Here is a 12,876-nt window from a genome sequence, read left to right on the forward strand (position 1 = left end):
GGCCATTTGTATCTCTTCCTTGGTAAAGTTTCTGTTCATTTCTTCGCCCCATTTTTTGATGGGGTTGGATGTTTTCTTCTTGTAGAGTTCAACCAGTGCTTTATATACCATTGATATCAACCCCTTATCTGATGGTATTGTGTAAATATCCTTTCCCATTCTTTAGATAGTCTTTGTATTCTGGTCAGTGTATCTTTTGCTGTGCAGAAGCTTTTTAGTTTAATGTAGTCCCATTTGTTGATCTCTGTTTTTACTAGATTGCTTAGTTCCGTGTCACCTTTGAAGATACCTTTATCTTCAATATCGTGGAGGGTTTTGCTGACCTTGTCTTCAATGTACCTCATGGTTTGTGGTCTGATGTTGAGGTCTTTAATCCATTTTTATCTGACTTTTGTGCATGGTGTCAGGTCAAGGTCTAAGCCCATTTTTTTGCATGTGGTTGTCCAGTTGTGCCAGCACCATTTGTTAAAGAGGCTTTCCTTGCTCCACTTCACATCTCTTGCTCCCTTATCAAAGATTAGATGATCATACATTTGAGGTTGTGTGTGGGGATATTCCACCCTGTTCCATTGGTCTGCGGCCCTGCCTTTGTTCTAGTACCATGCTGTTTTAATTGTTACCGCTTTGTAGTAGAGTTTAAGGTTGGGGAGGGTGATGCCTCCCATCATCTTTTTCCCAAGAATTGTTTTAGCTCTCCGTGGGCGTTTATTGTTCCATATAAATTTCAGGATTTCTTGATCCGTTTCTTTGAAGAATGACATGGGTATCCCTATAGGGATCGCGTTAAATCTGTATAATGCTTTGGGGAGTATTGCCATGTTGACAATGTTTATTCTCCCTATCCATGAGCAGGGGATATGTTTCCATTTCCTCATGTCCTCTTTTATTTCATGGAGGGTTTTATAGTTTTCTTTGTAGAGATCTTTTACTTCCTTGGTTAAGCTGATTCCAAGGTACTTGATTTTCTGGGGCACGATTGTGAACGGGATTGCTTTTTTCATGTCCCTTTCCTCTGTCTCATTGTTTGCATATAGGAAGGCCATGGATTTTTGGGTATTGATTTTATAGCCTGCGACTTTACTGTACAGGTCAATTGTTTCTAAGAGTTTCTTACTAGAGCTTTTAGGCTTCTCTAGGTATAGTATCATATCGTCTGCGAATAGTGAGAGCTTGATTTCTTCCTTTCCGATCTGAATCCCCTTAATATCTTTTTCTTGCCTGACGGCTATTGCTAATACTTCCAGTACTATATTAAAGAGAAGTGGTGAGAGTGGGCATCCTTGTCTTGTCCCCGATCTTAGAGGAAAGGCCCTTAGTTTTTCTCCATTGTGGATAATGCTTGCCATAGGTTCGTGGCAGATGGCTTTGACTATCTTGAGGAAAGGTCCTCCAAAACCTATTTTGGTGAGAGTTTTTATCATGACTGGGTGTTGGATCTTGTCAAATGCTTTCTCTGCATCTATTAATATGATCATATGGTTTTTATCTTCACTTTTGTTGATATGCTGGATTATGTTGATTGATTTCCGAATGTTAAATCATCCTTGCATCCCCGGGATGAATCCCACTTGGTCATGGTGTATGATCTTTTTGATGAGTTGTTGGATTCTATTTGCTAGTATTTTGTTGAGGATCTTTGTATCGGTGTTCATCAAGGATACTGGTCTATAGTTTTCTTTGTTAGTGGTGTCTTTGTTTGCTTTTGGTATTAGGGAGATATGTCCCTCGTAGAAACTGTCCGGAAGGGTTCCTGTCTCTTCAATTTCCTGGAAAATCTTGAGGAGAACTGGCAACAAGTCTTCTTTAAATGTTTGGAAGAATTTGCCAGTGAGTCCTCTGGACCTGGGCTTTTGTTTTTGGGGAGACTTTTGGTTACAGTTTTGATTTCCTTGATATTTATGGGCATATTCAGGTATTTCAAGTCTTCTTGGTTCAGTCTTGGGAGATTGTAGGAATCAAGGAATTCATCCATTTCTTTTAGGTTCTCTTGTTTCGTGGCATACAGACTTTCAAAGTAGTCTCTGATGATCTTTTGAATCTCCTTGGTTTCTGTTGTGATGTCCCCCTTTTCATTTCTGATTTGGTTTATTAGGGTTTTCTGTCTTTCTTTCTTTGTGAGTCTTGCTAGCGGTGTATCAATCTTATTTATTTTCTCGAAGAACCAGCTCTTTGTTTCATTAATCTTTCGGATTGTTTTTCGGGTTTCCATATCATTAATTTCTGCTCTAAGTTTTACTATTACTTTCCTTCGATCCAGTTTGGGTTCCTTTTGCTGGTCCTCTTCTAAGATCTTGAGCTGCGAAGTCAAGCTATCTATATAGGCCCTTTCTTCCTTTCTGAGGAATGCTTGCAGAGCTATAAATTTTCCCCTTAACACAGCTTTAGCTGCGTCCCTAGGTTCTGGTAGCTTGTGTCTTCATTCTCATTTGTTTCGAGGTATCGCTTGATTTCTTCCTTGATTTCTTTTGTGACCCACTCATTGTTCAATAGTGAGTTGTTTAATTTCCAAGTGTTTGATTTGCTTCTCTGCGTCTGTGCGTGATTAACTTCCATCTTCAGTGCATCATGGTCTGAGAAGATAGTTGATACAATTTCTATTTTCCCGATTCTATTAAGGTATAATTTGTGACCCAGAACATGGTCTATTTTGGAAAATGATCCATGTGCGCTGGAAAAGAATGTGTATTCTTTTTTTGGGGGGTGTATATCCCTGTATAGGTCTATTAGCCCTGTCTCTTCCATTTCTTCCTTCAGAGCCATTGTTTCCTTGCTGAGTGTTGTTCTTGTCGATCTATCTAGAGGTGATAAAGCAGTGTTGAAGTCTCCTACTACTATCGTGGTGCTAGTTATGTCTTCCTTAAATTCTGTTAGGAGTTCTTTTAAGTATTTAGCTGGTCGTTTATTAGGTGCGTATACGTTTAATAGTGTGATTTCTTCCTGCTGTGCATATCCCCTGATGAATAGGAAATGACCTTCGCTGTCCCTTCTAATCTTTTTCAGCCTGAAATCTATGTTGTCAGATACCAGTATGGCCACCCTCGCTTTTTTGAGGGAGCTGTTTGCATGCAGGATTGTTTTCCATCCTTTGATTTTGAGTCTGTGTTTGTTTTGACTCTTCAGATATGTTTCTTGTAGACAGCAGAAAGTTGGGTTTAGTTTCCGAATCCATTTTGCCACTCTGTGCCTCTTGATTGGTGCATTTAGACCGTTAACATTAAGAGAAATTTTTGTCATGGGATTTTGTGCCATTTTCTGTAGGGTTTGTTGTTCTTGTAGGTTTTTTCCCTTGTCTTATAGTAACCCTTTGAGTCCTTCTTTTAAAATTTGTCTTGAGTCTATGAAGTTCCTGAGCTGTTGTTTCTCTGTGAAATAGTGTATGGTTCCTTCAAGTTTAATTGAGAGTTTAGCCGTGTAAAGTATTCTGGGTGAGGCATTCATTTCATTGAGTTTTTTCACTATATTCCACCATTGTCTTCGGGCTTGGAAGGTTTCTTCTGATAGGTCTGCTGTGAATCTAAGGGGTGCTCCTTTGTATATTATCTCCTTTTTTGATCTTGCTGCTTGAAGTATTGTGTCTCTATCCATAGCATCCATCATTCTGACTATGATATGCCTTGGGGATTTTTTATTTGGGTCCCTTTTAGGTGGTACCCTTCGGACTCCTTGGATCTGGATGTCCATATTTTCTAGCTCTGGGAATTTCTTAGCAATGATGTCTTTAATTGTGTTTTTTTCGTTAGGATTGGTCCCCTGTGGTTCTGGTACTCCAATGATTCTTATGTTGTTTCTCTTGAGGTCATCCCCTAGGACTCTAATTTGCTCTAGAGCCATTTTGAGGTCTTTTGCCATTATTTATTGTTGCCTATATGCTTTCTGCAGCTCGTCTTCAAGATCACTGATTCTTTCTTTGGCAGTAGTCATTCTACTCTTAAGTGCTCCTACTGAGTTTTTTTATTTCATCTACCGATTCTTTAATTGAGTCACTTCTGTTCGTAGCTTTGAAATTTCTGCTCTCATCTCTTCCTAGATTATCTTGATGGATCGTTCCAATGCTGCATCCATATCCTCCCTTAATTCATTGGATGTTCGCTCCATAGTTGCTTTAAGTTCTTCAACCATCTTCACGATTTCCTCTCTGAATTCTTTATCAGAGAGAGACTGTATTTCTGGGGAGTCATTGCTGGGTTTGCTGAGACCCTCCCTTCCAAATCTGCTGGTGGTGGGGATTTTCGCTGTTTCTTCATGTTGTTTTGGGTTTTACTGTTAGGCGCTCTCCTTAGCTAAAGAGGACTCTCAAGAGAAAGCGTGGGGCTATGATCTTTTTACAAAGGACTTTATGTGCAGCTTGATGTGTTCACTGACAGTTTTTGTAAAATTAGGATAGGCTAGGTCAGTTGACTGTTAACGTATAGTGACTAAGATGACCAGGGTATTCTTCAGAGGAATAGATTCTATCAGCTATGGCTAAAGCACAATGCAATGAGTGGGAAAAACATCTTCTGCGGGTAAGCCGCCGCCGCTCCAGAAGGAGGCCATGCTCCTTTTGAGGCCACGCCCCTGACGTGTGGCCACGCCCCTAACACCCTGGTGGGGAGGGAAAGTGAGGGCCACCCCCACAGGGACAGTGAGAGGCGCGAGAGGGGCCTGGGGTCTCCAGACCCCAAAGCGCGGGCGTGGGGGAGATCGCTGCGTTCTTCGGCAGGGGGCTTCTTTCGCTTTTTCTTCTTTTCCCTTTCTTCCTTTCTATATTTCTTTTTTCCTTTCTTTCTTTCATTCTTTCTTTCTTTCTATCTTAATTTCTTTCTCCCTTTATTTCTCTTTTACTTTTTCCTCCTTTCTTTCTATCGATACTTCTTTATTCTTTTTTCTCTTTTTCTTCTTCCTTCCTTCCTTTCTATCTATATTTCTTAATTCTTATTCGTTCTATTTTCTTCTTCTTTCCTTCCTTTCTTTCTATCTGTATTTCTTTATTCCGTTTCTTTCTTTTTTATCTTCTTTTCTTCCTTTCTATCTATGTTTCGATATTCCCTTTCACCTTCCTTTCTTTATTTATATCTATATTTTGATTCCCTTTCTTTCTCTTTTTCTTCTTTTTTCTTTTTCTCTATCTATATTTCTTTATTCCCTTTTTTTCTTCTTCTCCCTTTCTTCCTTTCTATATTTCTTTTTCTTTCTTTCTTTCTCTCTTTCTTTCATTCTTTTCTTCCTTCCTTTCTTTCTTTCTTTCTTTCTTTCTTTCTTTCTTTCTTTCTTTCTTTCTTTCTTTCTTTCTTTCTTTCTTTCTTCCTTTCTTCCTTTGTTCCTTTTTTTCTTCTCGATCTTAATTTCTTTTTCCCTTTCTTTCTCTTTTTCGTTTTCCTCCTTTCTTCCTATCTATGTTTCTGTATTCCTTTTATTTCTTTTTCTTCATCCTTCCTTCCTTTCTATCTATATTTCTTTATTCCCTTTCTTTCTCTTTTTCTTATTTTTCCTTTATTTCTTTCTATCTACATGTCTTTATTCCCTTTATCTTTTTCATCTTCCTTCCTTTCTTTCTATCTATATTTTAATTCCCCTTGTTCCTTTTTTCTTCTTCTTCTTTCCTTTCTTTCAATATATATTTCTTATTCCCTTTCTTTCTCTTTTTCTTCTCTTTCCTTTCTTTCCTTCTTTCTACATTTCTTTATTCCCTTTCTCTTTTTCTTCTTCTTCCTTCCTTTCTTTCTATCTATATATCATCATTTGCTTTCCTTCACTTCTTCTTCCTTTCTATCTGTATTTCTTGATTCCATTTCTTTTGTTCTTCTTCCTTTTTTCTATCTATACATCTTTATTTTTTCTTTTTCTTTTTCTTCTTCCTTCCTATCTGTATTTCTTGATTCCCTTTCTTTTATTCTTCTTCCTTTTTCTTTCTATTTATACATCTTCATTTTTTTCTTTCTCTTTTTCTTCTTCCTTCTGTCCTTTCTTTTGATATATATTTCTTTATTTATCTCTTTCTTTCTTTTTTAATTTTATTTTTTTTGAATCACTGTGAGATACAGTTACAAAGTTTTCATATTTGATCCACCACCAAACCCCACATACCCCCTCCCACACCCCTCTGCCTGTGTGGCAGACATTTTCCACTTTACTCTTTCCTTACTTTGATTACGTTCAATTTTCAACATGAATCTCACTATCATTATTTGGAGGTTTTCCTCTACCAGTCACACATGTTGGATGGCATCAATAGATTGTATGTTTTCACTTTTTAGAAAAGGTTGCGCTGCCAGTTAGTGGCCACGCGGTTCGTAGTTGTCCCAGTCCCGCATACTGGAGCCGTGTTAGTCTTTGCTCATTGTAGCCGGGGCTCCATCTGGAGAAGTCATACCGGCTGTGCCTCCTCCGTCTGGCTCCCCGGTGTTGCTGGGCTGGGTTCAGGTCCGGAGCAGTCTCTGGCCTGCTACGCTGCTTAACAAAACACCTGGTTTCTTCTTATCTCTCCCTTTCTTTATCTCTTCTGTACAGGACCTTTATCTTCCAGCCCCGTGTTGAGTGCCATGTGTTGCAGGAAGGTGCGGTTAGACAGTTTGAGGCATGGAGATATGCACACGAAAGAAATACTTTATGGAGGATCACAAACTGTCTCTGGTATTGTCCCCAGAGCAGCCTGTTCAGCCCCCTTTATTAACTAGCTTTATGTTCTAACCAATAATAGTCAGCCACGTAGGCCGAATATGCAAATTAACTTAGTCAACAGAAACAGTATCAATGTCAGTTACATCACCGGAAGCATCATCAGTTAAAGTAGCAGTAACAGAAAAACAATTTGAACATCCAAGCCTAACTAGGCCTGAGACTGTGAGATGTTGTACACCAACACATGCCCACCAGCAGAGAGCTCCTTTGTTACAGAAGCTATGTAACTGGCTCTTTCTTGAACAGCTCATGTGGTTATATGCCTGCAGGCTGCAATACTTACAGAATGAGTAAGTTCCACTTTCTGGACACAACCCAAATGGCTGTTCCATTTCCTCTCACCACTGTGTTTTCTGTCCACTACTCACTGCTTACCGATGTTCTCTTCATTCATGCCACAGCAAACTACTTGCTGCTTCTCTTCTTCCACCTGCCCCTTCATTGTTTCTGTTACCTGATTGGTATGTCCTCTGAGTACATCTGATTGGAACAGCCAATCAGGCTGCACATACAAATGAAGGTGTGGGGTCACTAAGGAATGACCAATAACATCACCACCCACTCCCCCACTCCCCCTTACATGTTTTGTAAGATGATCCCATGCTCTTAAACAAATAAGTTTTGCAGGCTGGCCAATCCAACTTTATAATGCGAACTAGTGTGTATAAGATGCTTCATCTGCATTCTGGCTCCTCTGTCCACTTTCTGGTCCCTCCCTCCTCCTTTCTCGCAAACAAAAGTTCTACAGTTCAACCAATGAACTCCAGCATTATTAAAATACCTTGAAAGAGATTAAAGTGATGAGTCACTGATAATTCCATACCTACTACTGACTCATCACTCAGTCAAGATGGAGGGACAAATGAGGACATTCTCAGAAAAAAGAATGAAAGGAGACACTTTGGCAAGAAATTAATTGGGCCCGAATCAAGGAATTGGACCCAGATATGAGGTAAGCAGAAACTTGTCAGCATGGGGGTAAGTCAAACTGGTTCTAATTTTTAAATGTCTATATTATGAAGGGACTGGAGTGCTAGCACAGTGGGTCGGGTATATGCCTTGCAAGAGGCCGACACGGATTGATTCCTCCGTCACTCTCAGAGAGCCAGGCAAGCTACCGAGAGTATCCCACCCCCATGACAGAGCCTGGCAAGCTCTCCATGGCTTATATATGTGCCCAAAAGAGTCACAACAAGTTTCACAATGGAGACATTACTGGTGCCCGCTCGAGCAACCCAATGAGCATGGGAGCACAGTGCTACAGTATATTATGAAGTTCACATATACCATGTAAGGTGAAAGAAGAATTAGGGTCAAGTGTTTGTTTTATGGGGGTTTGGGGTCACACCTGGCTGTGTTCGTGGCTTATTCCTGGCTCTGTACTTAGGGATCACTCCCCAGGGGCTCAGGGGACTAGGTAGAGCGCTGGGAACCAAAACCAAGACAACTGCCTTCCCAACCTCTCAGGTCCTGGGGGAAGAATTTTCATTTCATTTATTTTTGGTGCCATGGACAAAGGCAAGGGTATATACATATGAACCACACACGCCAACACCGAGCTACAGCCCCAGCGCAGAGAGTAAAAGCAATGCTTTGTTTATTTGGGGGCCATATCTGGCAATACTCAGGGGTGACTCCTGGCTCTGCACTCAGGAATCATTCCTGGTGGGCTCAGGAGACCATACGGGATGCCAGGGATCATACCTCAGGGGGCAGCGTGCACAGCAAGTGCCTTCCATGCTTTACTGTATATTTGGACCCTGGAAAAAAAGGGTGTTTTTGATGTCTTCATCAGTGATTAGCTTTAAGCTACAGAAGATGGACAGCGGGTGTGTGAGGGGGACTATATCTGGCAGTGCCTTGCACTACTCTCAGCTCTGTGCTCAGAGAAAACTCCCAGTCCGGGACAGTGCAGATCTGGGCATTGAACCCTGCCCCCAGCACCTGAAGCATACACTCAGCGCTGCCCTTCGGCAGTCTCTGTGCTCCATTCAGTTTCAGGTTAAATGAGTGTCTGAGTGAAATGGTCAGGGTCACATGTGAAGAAAGAGGATGCAAAGAAATGAGAGGACCGGAAGAGAACACAGTCTTCATAGTTTGGAGGCCGCACAGTTGTGCAGAGTGTGAGAGGTGATGGCACGGGCATCCTGCAACACTGGGGGTGAGAGGAAGCAGCCCGGAGCAAAGGCTGCTATTGGGGCGACTCCACAACCGCCAGATCTCTGGAGAAGCAGGTTTTCCTTTCCTTCCCTGCCCCGGCTCCTGTCTGCAGCCCGCTTAGCTCATTCTTCCAACGCCCAAGGCCCTGTGGTAAATCTCTCCTGTCTGAAGTGTTGAGGCCTTTCCTGGGCAAGCCTGAAGCATGTGGTATTGGAATCACGCATGATGCAGCCACTCTTCCGATAGCTGGCACAGCTGCACTCCTGCTGCCTCTGCTGCTGTCATCCCTGGCCCCACAGCAAGTGTGCAGCTCCCAGCACACGTGTGTGAGCCAGCCCCCGGCACGGCAACAAGGAAGGGAAGGCCAGGGACTGGGGGGAAAGGAAACGTGTTGGACCTGGAAAGAATTTACACCGGGGAAGGTACTTCCAGCACTGCACAGGGTTCTCAGTCCAACCGGGAGTGAGCCCTGAGTGCAGAATGAGGAGGAAGATTGAGCACCTGCGAGTGTGGACCCCCAAGTCAAACAGACATACACATAGGATGCATGTTCCCATTCTATGTGGAACTCACTCACTTGAAACCACTGGCTGACATGAGCCCAACCCGGATTCCATCCCCGGCGTCCTTGGTGGTCCCCCGAGCCCCTCCAGCAGTGATCCCCCAGAACCAGCCAGGACTCAGCCCTGAGCACTGCCGGGCGTGGCCCCCAAAGAAAAGTTTAGACTTTGGTAGGTGTCGCTTTGCGCCCCCGGCCATGGAGGACAGGCGGCAACGCAGACCCGGGAATCAGCCCCCGCCCGCCCCTCCGCGCGGGTCCTGGCCTGTGGCAGCGGGTCAAGCGCGAGGCCCTGGGCGCTCAGCGGCCTCCCTTGGGCTCACACAGCACTCCCTGCGGGAGAAGCAGCGGGTCCTCACGCAGCAGCACCGGGACGCCAAGGAGCTGAAGGAGAACCTGGACCGCCGGGAGCGCACCGTCTTCCACATCCTGGCCGGCTACCTGGGCGCCGACGGCCTGGCCGACTGCGAGCACTTTGTGAAGATGCGGTCGGCGCTGCTCATCGAACAGCGGGAGCTGGACGACAAGATCCACCTGGGCGAGGAGCAGCTCAAGTGCCTGCTGGACAGCCTGCCGCCCGAGCGAGGCAAGTGACGGGCAGGAAGCCGCGCCTGCCCCTCGCCCGCCATGCACGCCCGAACCCGGACCTCTGCACCCCTGAGTCCGTCCCCGTCCCCTCAGCCCCGAGGGAGCCCCGCCCAGAGACGGCGTGGCTGGGAGGCAGACAACCACCAAAGAGCAATAAGTCCCTGTGCGTGTGGGGCTGAGTTTATTCCGTGTCCCCCTCCTCCCGAAGGCTCGTGGTGCCCCTCGTGCTCCCTGAGGGGACAGAAGGTGGCACGGGCTGTCGCAGGCCCCAAATCCAGCTGCCCACGGGGTCAGCAGCCTCTCCCCGACGGACTCTGACGCCCAGGAACCCCGTCCTTGAGCCCCTGTTTCCGGAGCCCAGCCGGGCGTTTCCTGGGGTGCCTTTTCCTTTCCCTCCCTTCACCCCCAGACCCTCCCTCTGCCGGTGGGATGGGCTGGTCAGAATCCTCTGCTCTGCACGTCACTGCGGGGTCCCCCGCAGGGGGCTTTGGCAGTGGTTGGCGAGAGGGGCCGGGGAAGACATGCCCACTGTACAGCATGGCCCTGTGACACCAAGGCCCCACTTGACATGGTTCTCGTGGGTTTCTCCAGCAGGCAGACCACTGCATCACCCACAGGGGTTCTGCTGCGCCCATGACGCAGCAAGACCGTCTGCTTGCCCGGCGGGGGGAAAACGCTTGCACCCTTCGTCCCTGGGCACCTCTGTGTAGCAGAAGGCTCGGGAAAGGGTGTCCAGCTGCCGGGCTCCTGCACAGCCCCAGGGGCCAGTGTCCTCTGGGTGCAGAGGCCCCTGTGGTGGCCGCTGGCCTCTAGGCTCAAGGCCACGAGGGAAGCGTTGAGGCGTGATTGATTGCGGGATCTGTCAGTCTGAACCTTCCCTCGCCCTCACCCACACAGCTGGGCACAGGCCCCCTCTCTGGCAGGGACCCCGGGCCAAGGCTGGCCACTCACAGGTGTCTTAAAGGCCATTGGTGCACTCTGTGGACTCACTAGGCAATAAGCACCCTTCCCGGCAGCCCTCACTCACCACCACCAACCAAGACCGGAGGCTGTGACCGGTTCCTGAGACCAGTCATGTCACACTCAAGAAGCCCCAGAGCTGCGCTCCTGATTGTGACGTCCGAGAAACATGTTGATCTGTGATGATCCTGCCCTGTGGGACAGTGGCACACTTCTCATGCCTGGCCCCGATCTCTGTGAAATGTGAAGATTAGAATCTGTGTCCATCCCTGTTACTGTCCTCTGTCTCTTAAGAACTTTCACCCACGGTGTTCTGGGATGGTCTTACAAATGCACACCTTCCCTGTGCTCCCTGCCTAACCCCAGTGTCGGGCTGTTTCCTTCTCGCTGTGTGGCCTGCGGGGTCCACAGATTCCGTGAGTCTATGTCGTCCCTTGTCTAGAAGCGCTGTGCTTGCCTAGGGAGGAATCTGGTGCTAATGATTCATGCGAGGTGTTCTGGGGGGGCGTGTGTCCAGCTCACATCTTCCCCCTGCCCCATCCGCCCGTCAACCCCTCCGTCCATACAGACTGTAACTCAACTCCGGAATGCCTCGGACAGCGAGATGGCCATCTGCTGTGAGTCCCGGGGCCCTTCTCCTGCACCCAGCATGGAAGGGGCAGAGTCTCCCGTCCACCTTCGCCCTCAGCTTCTCATCCCGCTTGAACTTTTAACTAAATAAATAGTGTTTTGGGTGAACGAAGCCGGTCTTTGGTGTATGATTTCAGTTTTGTTTGTCTTTTGTGGTGGGGGTGCGGGGCCTTAGAGGCCACACCCAGTGGTGATCAGGGACTGTGATCAGGGACCCTCTGTGGCTCCAGGGATGGACTTGGATTGGTTTCATGTAAGGCAAATGCCGAACTCTCGTCTCCGCTCCCTCTCTCCCAGGCTTTGATTTTCTTTTTTCAGTTTTGTATCTGGTTTGTTTTGTTTTCGGGGTGTGTTGTTCATACCCAGTGATGCTGAGGGGTTACTGCAGGCTCTGGACTCAGGAATTACTCCTGGCGGTAATTATGGGACCCCTTGGGAAGCTGGGGATCAGATCCGTGCAAGGACCATGCCTTCGCCCCCCCCCACTCCCCATCCCACATGCCCTCTTGATAAGCACCTTGTAGCTTGGGCTGTTGAAGTTTGGGTCTCTGAGTTTTGTTGACTGTGTGACTTGGTAATTTGTCTCTATCTTTTTCAATAAAAATCGTGGCACTGAAGCGATAGTAAAGAGGGTAACCGGGAGAAGCCCTGAGCTGTGGGGCATTCACCCGCCACCCCCACAAAGGCCTGGGACACGGTGGGCAGCTGTGTGGCTTCTAGACTCCCAGTGTGTACAGGATCTCTGTGCCCTGGCTCTGCCCGTCTGCGTGAGCTCCCCTGCAGCCGGAGATGTGAGAGCAGCTGGGCATCCGCTGGTGACATCTGCAGAGCAGGGTATGTCCCGGTGCCCCGACAGCCGGTCCCCGCAGCTCCCTGTGTGAGCTCCACAGCCAGGTGTGTGGGCGACTGGTTACCATGACCACCACACACCGAAGCTGAGTGGGTGTGCGGGGGACAGGGGGCGCATCCCTGACTGAGAACATTTTGTTTGGGGTGGGGGCTCTGCCTGGCATTGCTCAGCGCTTGCTCACAGCTCCGTGCTCGGGATCAGTCCTCATGGGCTGGGGGGACTCGAGGGGTCTGCCAGGGACTGAGCCCAGGCTGGCTGTGTGCACAGCCTGCGTGCCTTCCCTGCTGTGCTGTCGCTCTGGCCCCTAAGCTGACATTTTGTTTTGTGGTTTGGCGTCATCGCTAGGGGACCCCTGGGCCAATGCGCCCGCTCAGTGTCGGAGGCCACTCCTGGTGGAGCTTTGGGGGGAGGGACCAATCACTGCTGGAATTCCAACTGGACTACCTGCACACAAAGCACGTCCTGCCCT

This window comes from Sorex araneus, chromosome X (assembly GCF_027595985.1).
Source record: "Sorex araneus isolate mSorAra2 chromosome X, mSorAra2.pri, whole genome shotgun sequence".
NCBI lineage: Eukaryota > Metazoa > Chordata > Mammalia > Eulipotyphla > Soricidae > Sorex > Sorex araneus.